The following is a 14,356-nucleotide window of genomic DNA, read 5'->3' as shown; positions in this document are numbered from 1 at the left end:
CCCACTTAGATTAATGTCATGATAGAAGACATGAAATATGAAAAATGACTTAGGAAGCAGAAAAGAACCACAGAAGAACCAGAAGACGAACAGCAGCTGCACTATGAACCATCAATTCTGTTTGAATTCCAAGATGTCTATCTTTATGATACCTTTCCACCTAACTGTGGTCCTCTGATGTAGCTGATGTGTGTAGCAGTGGAGCTGGCTTATTAATTCAACAGAGTGGATTTCTGCAGCTCTCTGCTCACACATCTAGTTCGAGAGAAAGGGGGAAATTGAGCTGAGGCGAGAGAAAGCAAGAGGAGAAAAGGAGAAAATGATGGAGGAAGGGTGTTATGGAGGAGGGTCTTCGGGGGTGGGGAGAGAGTTGGAGCAAAGGGAGGATAGGAAAGAGAGCGTGTAGAGAGGGGGCGGAGGAAAGACAGAGAGAGAAAGAGAGAGACAGGGCCCCGAGCTGCTACTGCTGCTGCTGCTGCAGCCGTTTGACAATTCCCCACCCATAGAGAGCGCGGAAGAAGGGAAGAAACCAGAGCAAAGAGGAAGAAGGAGTAAACGACACCTCAGTAAAGATGCTCCTGTGCTAGCCAACAGACACGGTAAATAGACATCCCTTTGCTTTCTTTTCACTGCTGCTGTTTGTTTCTGCATCATTAACTGGAGTATGTTAGATTTAGCTCTGTTGAGTCCTATATATAGTGCACAGGGTTAGCATAGCCAAGCAGCTGGGGAAAACCTGTCTGTGCAGTTGCTGCAGGAGGAGACAGATGTGCACAGTGAGGTGGAAAGGAGAGGAGGATTTGTACATTTTGTCTCTTCTGGGACTAAACGAAGAGAAAGCAACATCCAGCTTTGCTGTGTCTTGACTGAACCAGAGCCACCTGTTCGGAGATGTGCGAGTGTGTGCGGTGTGTGTGTTTTGTGTGTGTAGAGGGATGAGGGGTGGGGTTATAGTGTATCTGTCTAATGGTTCGTTTATTTCTTGGCAAGGTACATGTGTGAATGTCTGCGGTTGCATGGATTTCTCTTAGGGTGTAGGTTGATTCTGCCTTTTGATTAGTGTCAAATGGTGAATGGTAGTCTTTACATTTTTAAAACCTCCAGACACATGTTCACATGATCACTTAGGGATGCTGAGCGAAAGACAAATGTGTGGTGCTTTGTCAAACAAATTGATTTACTGTGTGTCTGTGTGTGTGCTTTGACATTATTGGCTCTGGTAACCTGAGCTTTTCCTGGTAACTGACTGCTGAGGGGTTGCCAGGTGTTGGTGATAAATATTAACCCACTCCTGATGGATACATCCCCTCAACTGGTTGTTTATGCAATCAAGAAAAGTGTTTTACCTTAGGGTTTTGAATGCACATGGCACAGTAACAAAATATATAATGTAGTAATGCCAAGAATTCCACGCTATGAAGGTTAGAGTGATCAGATTTAGCTAAAACAGAGAGGTATAACTCAACTGCATGGCATTCTGGGTAATTTCAGATTGTGATGCTTACTTGTACTGCCTCATACTATGCGGTGTTTCTCGTATTTTTGCTGTTAATGCAGCACCTTTTTCCTTTATATCAAATAAAAAATGACATCAAATTATCATTAATTAGCATGGTTTGGTTTTGGCCCAATTTAACAGTCTACGTTTTAAGGAATGTATAAGTTACAGTTAAATATATTTAAACTAAAAACGAAAACGTCTTGTCACATCTCATTGAAATCCTTTTGTGCTTGGAAGCAATAATTTAATGCACATTGCGCAGATTTGCACCTCCTTGATGATGAGAATTGACAAAGCTTTTATCTGGTGATACGTTTAAACTAGTTATCATATGAGTTATCACTGCAGTGCTCACCACTCTGTAATTTCAAAATCCCCCTTGGATGTGCCAGTTGTCATGAATACAGAAAACAAGTGTTTCTGTATGTTTATTCAGGGTATGCCTTCATGATGCATATGTTTGAAAAGATGGCTGTGTAGGTGGGTGACACCAAAGCAGAAATACTGTATGTCAAAGGAGATGGAAAGAACTGGTGCTGTGCTCGGCATGCCTAGACAACTCTGCATAATAAGTTCATTTCAAAGCATTCTTTGTTTTGTATGACTGGCACCACTCTCCTTTTTTTGTTTATAATATTTAGTCTTTTCTTTTCTTTGTGCCCTGCGAAGATACACCAGCAGCAACAGCTAAAAAACAACAAAGAATAAACAAATAAAAAACAAAAAAAAATGTGTTCGACATGTGAAAACAAGATTGTCCTAATCTTGCTCCTCTAACACCATTCTCCCCATTTTCTTTTTCTTCTGCTTCTTCATCTCCTTGTATCACTCTGGTTGGCAGTGCTGACGGAATTTCAGTCAGATGCCAGGGGGCAAGAAGGAGAGAGTAAGAAGAGAGATGATATAGAAAATGAAACATGTGTTTTCAGTCTCATGACTGATTTTCTCTCCTGCTACTCTCTTGAGATTAACAAGGAGCCTGGCAGCCAAATGACACCCAAACATGCAGGCACTGCAATAATCCCTGTGACAACTTTGGATGGGTGAGGTGGCACGTATCAGTATTATGGGCACTTAAACCAACATTTCTCATTAATAAACCCCTGTGTACTTAATGTACACACAGACACATATTTCAACATTTATTCCAGATTACCTAGCTTTATACATACTCCTAAACTACCTCTCATTCACCCTGCAAGTTTAAATGTTAAATGCATCAGGCCTTTGTTTGCAGTGCTTGTTTGCAGACTTAGATACGTACAGTTCAAAGGGCATCAGATATGTTGCATGCAATACTTTGTTGCTACTTTTTATCATCCTGACTCATACCTGAAGGAGAACTGTTTCTATAGCAACCCCATCACTCCTCCCCTCGCCCCCACCGCTGTTGTATACGCGTGAATGTGAACACATGGCTGAATATGAATGAGTGCTGTATTTATTGGTTGTACACACTCCATAAGCTTTGTCACTTAGCTGGCGGGGGGAGCAGAGATAGAAACAATAAGAGAACGTTTCCTCCTCACGTTTCTTGGCGGCTTTTCAAGACACACAGAAGTTATGTTAAGGAAAGATGCAAAGCTCTGCAGAGGGAGTCGGCAAAAGAAGGCGGGTGGGGTAGGGAAGAGGGGAGAAGAGGAAGAGAAGGCATATCAGTTGAAAATGGATGTCTGATTGAAGTTTAAATTCAGATTCTGTTCAAGAGAGGTTAACGATTTATGTCATGCTTAGAGAATATTTGCTTCTCTTTAAATAGTAAGTAGATGCAAATGGCTGTTCAGCGGTAATTCACCTGCACTACATATTAACTCATCTACTCAGAATTGATGTATCTGCTTAGGTTAACTAATCACATCTGAGGAAATCAAACATATGCATATTAATTCATTCGCCAGAATATACCACACGTATTTCGTCTTCATCTGGAGTTTGTATAATTTCTAATGCATTTCATTCAAACCCTCGGACAATATCTCCAAAATTCTTGTAGACCTTGAACCGAGTGAAAAAAAAAAGTTCTTTTATATGTTTAACATGTTTATAGCAGCTTAAAAGGCTCTTTCAAAAACTTAATTTGCTTTTGTATTACTCCATGATCCCAGCATGACAGTGCGAGGCTACCTGAGTCTTTTGGCAACGGAGCATGGCATGCTGGTAATAGCCTGTTAATTCCACATCACTGACTGTCTCCCAGTGCCTCCAGTGATTGTTTGTTTTAGATCCTCCATCCAATATTCCCCCCTTTCTCATCCTCTTTAACCTTGTTTCTTTCCTGATTATTATTTTCTCTCTCAGTCAGTCCTCTCCATTCTGCTAAATAACTATTTGATTACCTTCTCCAACCAAAATTGTTCCTGTCTTGTGCTCCTATCGTTGGCTGCAACTTCCTCCACTCAGCTCTTCTCTCTTCTCTCTTCTAGTCCCTGGTGTTTTGTGTCTGGAATGGCTTGAATGATTAGGACAGAAGCCTGCAGTGGACTGAACACCAAGGGAAAGTACATTAAAAGAGGAGAAGGGGGGAGAGAGAAGTACACAACGTCAGAAAGGCAAGCCTGTTCAGATACAGATGACATGACAGGACCTGTGCTCTTGTAACTGTCACCTATTGCTCTCTGCTACTGAGTCTTGCTCTGTTGAGACCTGTGACTTGTGTTAGACAAGGCTCTATGGAATTCTTCATGTTAAGTTATGGAATTGAAGCATCTTCAGCCAATTCAAACAGATCCTCAAGTGTCTGCACTAAAATTCAGGTCCCACCAACTATTTTTGTACACACATGTTGGGAACCAGGTGTTCTATAGTTCCTCTGACATGATTATTTTTCTCCCCCCTTTTTTTTGTTTCTTTGACCTGACACTTAAAACAGCTGTGACTTGGTAGAGACCAATTTTTTTTAAAAAGCTACAAGTGATATCATCCATCTGTTAGCTTTAACAGTAACTGAAAATGTACCCGTGCAGCACTTTTCAAAACAACTATATTAAATGAGTTAAATACAGTCTTAATGCTCTCTCTCACAGTTCTTCACAATTAATGAAAATAGAGAAAAAAAAGAATCAGAGAAGAAAACCGTTGTATACAATCGTATTTTCCCAAAATTAAAAGGTAAAGACAGCTCAGTATTTAGTTTCCCTTTATTCTAAATCCAGCTGTTTGGACATTCAATAAATGATTGTTTTCAAACATCAGGGACTTTCTTTTAATGCAGCATATGGGCACAGCAGCTCAGACGTGTACTCAAGAGCTCCACTGGGTAGTGCACGATGGGTAGAAGCTACAATATTATAATGGTCTCTGTGCTCCTCTGGCAATGGAAGGAGGCCAGCACTAGCGTAACATTCTCCCTGTGCTTTGTCTTTGTTTGGTCTGCAGCATTTCCAAGCAACTGTTGAAAAAAGTTTTGCAGTTTATCTTACATATATAGGGAGTACTTCCAGAGCAGGCTATTAAGGAACTATTTTCATGCCTAAAGAATTCAGACTTTAAACCTCCAAACAAACAATGGTAAGTAAACATCCGATACGGCTCTGCAAGAGTTTTTCAAGTGTACTGTACATTTAACTGTGCAATGAGGTCAGATGTAAATTATTTAGCACTTGTGCAGTACGTTTTGCTCCATATTGGGGTCATGTGAGTGTGTATCTGTGGATGTTGTATGTTTATGTCTAACGAAGAAGGCATTGACAGCACATGCATGTCTATGCAGAAGTACTTGTTACCCACGTGTCTTTTGTATGACTGAGGTAGTTTATGGCTCTTTGCATGCTTTAGCGTTTGAATGCTGGCTTGTCCGTGTGTGTTTGTGCATGAGGGTCCATCCAAGCGCATGTAATCCCTAACCAGCTCGTGGGCTCCTCATTAGCATTACACTGATTTTCCACAGAACTTAATTTCCTGCCCCCTGATATCCTAAGTTTTGGCTTAGGGGAACAGTAGGTCCTCCTTGCGTCAAATGTGTTATGACATCAGTGTGACTTGAAGCTTTGCCGCCCATGTCAGTGGGACCTAATGTCATTTTCACTCTCTGCTCTAACATTTTGCACTTACAAGCCCACATTAACTTCAGCATGCACACTACCATGCCCTAATATTTACCATGAGCCATGTGTATTCTTAAGGGACGCCAGTATTTTGCCCTGCAGAGCTTTGCATAGTACATCGTGCTTTGCATATTAAGTTAGCACGAGCACTCACTTGCCTGACTCCCTGCTGACATGCTGTGAACTTTTAAGATTTTGTAATCAACTTTAGGGATTTACATTTTCACTTTATCCTTGTTATTTTTAACAGTTTTTCATAAGAATAGTATCTTTATTTTGGACAAATTGCAGAAAATAATATATAATGCCCACCAGAAGTTTCCAAAACTGGTCACATCATATGCGGATGTCACATTTTATTTTAACAAATAATAAAGAGTTCAAAGGTGTCGTTGTGTACTTTGTCAAATTGAACCAAAGTGAAAGAAGAAATTATCTAAGTTTGGAAATTGCAGCTTACATGTTGGTTGAAATTGGCCCCTATTGAGAAAAAAGGTCAGTTCATCCTTATCCTCCCTCAGATGGTGATAAACCTGCAATGGATGTCAGAAAATTAATTTGACCAAATACTGTATACAACATATAAGCAACAGGCAGTATTACAAAATGTTGGCTGGGTCTAAAGAGTTAAGAGAGCAGCAACGAAGGAGGTTAAACAGTGAAATGAATGAGTATGTGCCCCACGTTGAGAAGTTAATCTCTCCTGATGGCAGCCCGGGCCTCTCCCTGCCTCTCCTCTTTCTTCTCCCTTAAAAAAAATCTGAGTTGTCTCCTGCTCTGTCAGTCAGGCCGCAGAGGTCACGTGTGTGTAAAACAAACACATGCACACAAAACAGTCGTAGGCTTAGAGGTTCTCTTTATGTAAGCACAGATATTTGTCTTTGCAACCGTCATTCTTAAAAAGAAAAAAAAACTTGAGTATGTGCATTCATTAAGCACAGGCAAATGCATAGTGTTTAATTTCCTTTTTTTTAAGATTTTGTGTGCATTTTGGCTGCCACATTGACCTGATGCATTTTTTGCCTGTGACTGTGTAGGCAGGGTTTCTATTCAAGCTCAAGTTCATCCACATTATTAAATCTGCAGGAGTGAGTCACACATTTTGTACTCAGAGATTTTCCTCAAAACTGTTTACATATTCGTAGACAACAAGGGGTTCCCTCAGAGTATGTTCTAGAACGTTTGGTTTAAATTAATCTGTGGATGTGCTTATTATTAGTGACAGTTCGTGCCACATTTGAACTTTTAGGGATTTTGAATGTTTAGGATTCAGATGAAAGGCCTGAAAAACTGCGGGAGCAGACAAGCTTAAGGCTAATGTATGCCTGATGATGTTATGCAACTCTCTCTAGCTCGCGTGCACTCACAAACACACACACATTTCCATTCACGCTTCATTGTATTGGTATTAACCACTGCCATCTGCGTCCAGTTTAGCCATTGTAAAAACTGCCTCTGGGGTCTTATAATTGTGACATATATGTGTGTGTCCACACGTGAACTCCAGTGCACACACAGCCTAGCATCTAAACTAGATGAACCACTCATTTATGTTTTATGAATGAGGCACCTGTGGAGAGACATTAATAGCATAGGCTGGAGGACTGTCAACAGATAATGCTTTGACACAACAAGGGGAATATTTTAATAGGACGTAATGAATAATCCATTGATGACATTATGGCAACAGTTTGCATGAATGCTATTTCAGGAAGCATAAAGAAAAGAGGAACAGAGCTGAAGATGGAAGCCCACGTATGAAGTGCCAGTTTTTCCTGCCTGGTGTCATGCCTGTGTTGTAAACCAAACGTAATGCACGGCATTAACAGCATTATAAACGATTGATCTGAAAATGCTCCTGAAACTCAGTACAGTCAGCCAAGGAAGCTAATATTTGGCTGAAGATCAAGTGGGCTTGAAGTCACACACTCCTGTAAAAATATAGATGTCTTTTAAGCCCTTCAGAGGACAAACTCTGTATAATATATAGCATCTTATATTCTGCAGTGTAGACCTCGCTAATGGTACGCAATAAATCCTCTGAAAATGTCCTGGATTTTCATAAACAATACCTAAGTAGGGATGCACAGTGTCCATTAGCAACCCTCCTAAAATTGCCATCAACCTTGACAGTGTGCCCTCTTTTCATCATGCTAGTTGTCTTATTCATGTTTTAAGGTCAAATCCCCCTTCTTCAGTCAGTTATATGTTTCTTTTTTTCATATCAAATGTCCTTCAGATATATTTGTGTTAATAAGCTTATCTCTATCACATTACTACATATGAGTCATGGGAATAGATGCTGAATCAGTAGACATGAGTTGTATGAAAAGCAACAGTTTACCTTTTCAAAACTTTCAAAACTGCTGTGTGTCCATCAACATTTTGTTGTACGCTTAACCCAAAAAGATTTTTTTCAAAAACAAATGTATAAAATTCTTTAACTCCTATTTATTAGAAGACAGCGTAAGTGAAATAATCAATCCACAGGGAAATTCACACATGCAAAATGATGTTAGGACTTTTATAAGATTGTAATGTCACATCACTACATAGTTTCTGCCTTCAGCAGTGGCCGCAGCACACACTGTTTGCTTCTATTTTCATTTTTTTTCTGGGATATTCATGTTACTATGAAAACGGGCACAGCACTCCTCTGGAAAGAGTCATAGGCAACAGTATTTCATTTAATTTCCCTCTTTAAAATAAAAACACCCATGCACCTTTTAATACAAGGGCAATTAATTCCTCTCCCATTGTTATTGCAGTGTTGTTACTAAGGGCTGCACACACACTCATTGAACTGGATTTAGGTCCAGTGATTAAAATTTCCAAGTTTGATCATAAACCTAATGGCTATCTGAAAAGCATGGCTTTTTCAGAAAAGAAGTTTATCACTTGTAAGTTGCTTTGGATAAAAGCATCAGCTAAATGATTATATGTTTATGTAAATTTACTTTTTTTGATTGGAGTCATGGACGATAGCCTTACACAGCTGGACTCAGAGTGAGTTGCAGCTGTCATGCTGAGTGGTGTAGGCAGCTGCAACTCATTGGCATGTTGGTGCTCCTGTCAGTGTCAGAGCCTCCATGTTAGATACTACAGTCAGTAAACGCCTTATTTTGGTGCTGTGCTCTCTTTTGCAGCTTTGAGAGTGCCCACTTGGCTGTTATGTTCAGATCACTGCCTATCAAAGCTGGATCCAGTGAAAATCTATGCCTACTGCGTAGTCATTTGACACGATTATATTCATTCCGGTTGCTGACAAAAGCCAAGAGTTAATTTGTGTTGATGGATTGTTTTGTCCATAAACTTGTTGAAAACAACAACTAACATGGATTCTTTAATCATGGACCTAAGCTGAGGAGCTGTCCATGGTCCTGACTGCTACAGCCGATAGAAAGGACTGACCAGGATTTTCTTGTAACAGCTGTTAGTGTTAATTGTCCATTCTCTAATCATATGTGGAGAACAATGTTTGACAGACATGCACATACTCAGTTGTTTGGCAACGTTGTATGCACACGCAAACACACACTCACGGGAACACAAATCGACTAGAGTCTCGATTATACCACTCACCACAGTAAAGTTTTCATTTGAAACTCAATTCAGTTGAAGTCTGGGTTGAATATAAATGGTCTGATTGATAGAACTTATCATGTATTTATTGTTGTATGGTCTTTATGAAGTTTGTGCCTGAAGTAGTTTGGAGACGTGATCAATGTCTGTTTGTGATTTTGCTGGTGCTCACACAACAGATGTTGCTGGTGTCTTCCTACCCATGGTTAACAGGAACAAAATGTTTCCTACGTGACATCTAATTAATGACAATCCTCCTAGGGAAACAGTAGCAATCCTCTACCCACAAAAAGCTCATTTAGAGTCATCAGCAGCCATCCTATAAATCTCTGCACATTTTTAAAAGGGTTTTTCTTTATAAAGGATTTCATCTTTCATCAATTTGTCATCATAACAACATTGGCTACTTGCATATTCTGTCAAATGTTACGATGTAATATTTCATATGATCGAGTAATTCAGAACACTTATTTATAAATCATGGAAATTGAGGATCCTTGTAATGTCTATAGTGTTTTAAAGGACAACTGAATATTACAATTAATTTCCATCGGTGGCTCTTTTATTCACAACTGAAATATCCACAGCTTAAAATAACTAACTTTTCCTGAAATAGATTTAAATCAAATGAATCCTTGCAAAATCCAGCAGATTCATGATTTGACACCCAAAAACATCAGTGAGGATAGAATTACATTCATGTTCGATTTATTACGCTGCTTATGCTCTGTGATCAATACAAAGAAAAGATTGTTGTTTTTGCATCATATCTGCCAGACTCATTACATAAATGTTTTGTAATTCCATTATCAATCAGATCAACCAAATAATATAGTGTCAAGATGATTATAACAGAGCCTGTCAGAATATTGTTTTGGTTTAAAGACAAAAAAATTCCAGAAAAAAAAAAGAATTCCAGAAAAACAAAATAATTAAAGTGCTTGCATGGCTGGAAAGAGCAAGACAAGCTAATCCTGCTTTTTTCCCAGCCTTTATGCTAAACCAACCCATTCCAAGACCATTACTTGATATAACTATTTGTAGTTTTGCCAACTGCAGATAAATTACAAATTGATTATGTATGTGTACCAATGCTACTACAGTGATGTTTACATTTTGCTCAATGAGAAAACGCTATAAACATTTGGATTTTAATTAAGACACTATAGTCCACTATAAGGATACACAAAACATTCGTGAACCCTCAAAGCTTGTTGAGAGGTTGTCTACAGTGGGCAGAGCCAGGCTAACAGCTTAATTATTGTTTTTTGTGAGAGGATGATAATCATAGAGGTGATGAAAGAGAAAGTGTATGCATTGGTGTGTGTGTGTATGTGTAAAGATATAGATTGAGAGAGAAGAGGAAGGAAGCCAGAGGTTGTCAGAGTGAATTAGGCATTAGTGGTGTTGAGATCTCTCCTCCTAGCTTGTTCACTCTCTCTGCACGCACATATTGATCTCAAATTTCACAACCATGCAAAGATTCACACTTGGGCTCTTCTCTTTGAAGTCTTCTTTGTGTTGTTTTTTCTTAAGAAACAGCCAAATTAGCCCTCATTTTTTTTTTTACATTCAAACCAGATTTCTTTGTTGATTTTTTTTCACATTGAAGGTCTAAATTGGCACAGAAATGTGTGTGTCCCTTGGCTTCGCAGTATAACAGAGTGTTTACAAGATGTTACAGAGTGTTAAGTGGAGCTGTGAATGTGTGATTTGCTGGAAGTGAGAGGAAGTGAAGAGGCAGACATCATTCATGCAGCACATAAAAAGAAGGCTGTAAAAGGTCATTTTTTTCCCTGTTCTTAATGTCTCTCTTTCCTTTGTTTTTGTACTCTCTGCTACTGCCACTGCTGAACTTTGCTTTACCTGACAAGATGGCAGGTTGAGCAACACAAAGTTTAGAGTTTCACTGAGGCACCCAGGCTCCTTAGACAGTGTTGCATGTTTTCTTTTGATCGCATCCATCTTCCCACTTATCTATACATCCTTTATAACCCCCTTTACCCCGCCGTGTCTTGGGTTGGCAGTGCAGAGGATGACTGCAGCTGACACCTTGTGATTTTTCATGTGTTCTCAGTTAACAGTTAAAGGCAGGAGCAGGAACAAGTTCACTTCCAGCTGCTGCTGACTGGGTGTGGCTCAGTCCACTGAACATTCTGTAGTCGACAGTGTTGTGGTGTGGTGAAAGACTTACACAATGAAAGCAGCAGGTAACTTACTCACTAGTGCCCATTTCTTCATGCCCTTGTCTGTTCTCTATCTTGGCTTGATTCGACATCCATGGCTGCCTCTCTGTGTGCACACAAAGAGATGAATGAGTCTGGCTGGCCCCTCACTTGGTCTGTTATTCTCTCTCCTTCTCTTTGCTAGGGATTATTGAGTTCCTCGAATACAGTGATAAATTTGATCATAAGCTTCTGAGCGGCACAATATTGTCTTGTGCAAAGGTTGACAGATAAATATTATACTCCCTTATTGCCTGACTATACAACAGTTTGGTTCAGGTGAGCATAATACATTATGTATGCAGTGCATTTATGTCATGTGTTGTGATATTTCACAGAGTCCAGCCCCTCTGTGATGAAGGAGAATTGACTTAGAGAGCATTTTGCTGCTGAAATAGGTGTAAAAAAACTAGAGGGAGACTACTCTTCTCTCTCTTAGTTGTGAGATTTCAGATTTCTTTTTGTTTTTCTTTAACATGTCATCTTCCAGACCAGTAACACTTTCAAGCAGAAAATGCCCACTGTCCATACTTAACCAGTAAAAAATGTATAACAATGGTAATACAAAAATGAATTGTTTTAAAATCTTATTCATTGCCTGCTTTATAGGACATTTCATCAATAAAAGCTTATAAAAATTAAAAAAAAAAATTGAGCTCTGTGTTTCTATTTGTTGGTAATGTTTTACATGAACAAAAACATGAAACCCTGCTGCGTTGTCCTGCCAGTCCTGTCAGGAAGATAAAAGTCATCGTCAGCTCCTGTTACTTTTTCAAGGTGATTAGAGGAAAGGCCTGACTGCAATTATAAATGACTTCCCCACATTTTAACGTTTGGATCAGAATGACAATCAACAGGATGAAGTGCTATTAAGAGCCAGAATATGGCCAGTCACAGTAAAATCACTCTGGATTGCTCAGAGCTGTGAGAGGAGCAGAGCTTTGCCCTACTTTGAGTGTGGCATAATTATGTAATGCTTGAGTACCTGCAGCACCGACGGCATGACATCTTCTGACTTTGAATGTGGACCGTGGAAAAAGTAGACAGGAACTGCACACCTCTTTTCAATCCTTTTTACGTGGCCTGCAATTTAATCTCATCTTGAGCTGGAGCGGTTTCACTCGCATAATGCACCCATTTGCTTATTTAGCATTCAACTGACATGCTGTCACTTAGATCTTCTACTTTTTGGTTCTGTTTTCCCTAAATCATCTTCTGACTTCCTGTTGCTTTTTTCATCATTCAAGTTTTCTTTCTCGGCTCCCTCACTCCCACCTATCTCTTTCTGGATCTTCTTCTTTGCGTTCTCTTGTCTTTTGCAGCTTTCCTCCTCCGCTGCCAGTGCCACGTACCAAATGGAGGGTGACAGTATGCAGCTGTGGGTTTTGTCCTCCAGACAGCATCTTAGAGAAAAGCTTATCCACACACACACACACACACACACGCACACACACACACACACACACACACACACACACACACAAACAGAGGAAGGGAGGGATCGGCACTAACCTGAGTCTTTCATCTGTCTCTTATATAATAGCCTTAAGATGGAGTTGCTCTGTGTGGCTTGCATATATTATGCAGTCAGACATGAAGTCGTTGAATGAGGAAGATGTATCATAACATGACAAGGCAACAAACTCTTTCTTTTCCCACTCTCTTCTCTTCAGAAAGGAAAGCTCCATGTTGCCTTCCAGGAGAGAAATCGTCTGAACCTTGAGCTGATCAGCCACCACCTGAAAGCATCAAAGTATGACCAGGTAAGGCATTCACATAGTGTGCAAATCATATATTGCAAAGACACACATATACACACAAACTCAGACAGACAGACGTGAAGAAGGAGGATCAATGGATCACCAGATGATGCTCAATGGGAAAATCTATCTAATTTTGCAGTATAAATGATGCAGTGGGTACACATCACGCACACAATGTCTTATAAATGGCTCAGTGATATGTGGGAACCTGATTCATCTCCACAGATCAATACACCTGTATTTGTTTTATTTTAATCAGCTCACCTACTATATAATATGCCCCCCCCCCCCCCCTTTTTTTGTGCTTTTTACACACAATGCACACGTGGTATTGGTGTAACGTCTTCCAGCTTTGACAAACAATTCATTATTCTACATTTCATCTTCGTTATGTGTCTTTGCCGAGGTATTCTGCCTAGTCTTTAGGTTTTACACATGCGTGAAACAACACACACACAGACCCCCTGAAGGAGAGACAGTGACCGTCTGTGATTGTAGGCGATTAGCTGCCCTGGCGCTAATAGTGACTTTCACAGTGGGGGCAGATTTGACACGTGTCCAGTTGCTCTGTTCAGAGCTCTTGCTCTAAAAATGATGCCATCTGTGCCCCAACAAGGTGGGCACAGAGATGAAAAGAAAGTGGGTCTGAAGCACGTCCTGTCCTGCCCGAAATACAGTATGAACGAGTGTCGCTGGCTTGTAAAAGCAGTCATGGCAAAGACACAGCCAGAATGTACTGGACTGTGCATAGACGGGAAATATTGAAAGAAGCAAAAGAGAACGACAGACACCGAGAGTGCGAAATGAAGAACCAAGGCGGTGGTGATATCATCAGAGAAATTAATCACACAAAATAAATTGCACTTGCCTTGAAGGAACTTTGTGAGCATTCAGGAGAAAAAAAAACAATATAGCTGGAATTGTTGAGCAGCATTAAAAGAAAACGAACACTTTAAAGTTTCCTTGTGTAAGATTTATTGCCACATATTGGCAGCAATGCATTATTACATTTATAACTATGTTTTCATCGGTGTAGAACTGCTTGAGTCATTGTGATATTAGTACCTTGTAACAAGTAGTTTATAGTAAAGTTACCAGGGGTCGTCCTCCTTTCTGCTCAACCATGTTGCCATGTAACTACTGTAGCCCAGAAGGGACAAACTAAACACTGACTCTGGAGAAGCCCTTTTATGGTAAGCCTGAAGGCAGGTTGAGGGAATTCAGATGATTGCAGTTTGTTTG

The 14,356-nt window shown here is 39.9% G+C and overlaps 1 protein-coding gene across 2 annotated transcripts in view; it reads left to right on the top strand.

Annotated features, from left to right (window-relative positions):
• Window positions 1-429: 429 nt before the first annotated feature.
• rimbp2a (RIMS binding protein 2a) overlaps window positions 430-14,356 on the top strand; it is a 44,602-nt gene continuing 30,675 nt past the window's right edge. For both annotated transcript variants that reach the window (XM_075455461.1, XM_075455460.1), the window contains exons 1-2: window positions 430-599; window positions 13,025-13,114. The gene's annotated coding sequence lies outside the window, so the exon portion shown is untranslated. The remainder of the gene's footprint in view (window positions 600-13,024; window positions 13,115-14,356) is intronic.

Source organism: Odontesthes bonariensis, chromosome 22, assembly GCF_027942865.1.
Source record: "Odontesthes bonariensis isolate fOdoBon6 chromosome 22, fOdoBon6.hap1, whole genome shotgun sequence".
Taxonomy (NCBI): Eukaryota; Metazoa; Chordata; class Actinopteri; order Atheriniformes; family Atherinopsidae; genus Odontesthes; species Odontesthes bonariensis.
The sequence above is the reverse complement of the archived record's forward strand: the minus strand, read 5'-3'. Positions and strand labels throughout refer to the sequence as shown.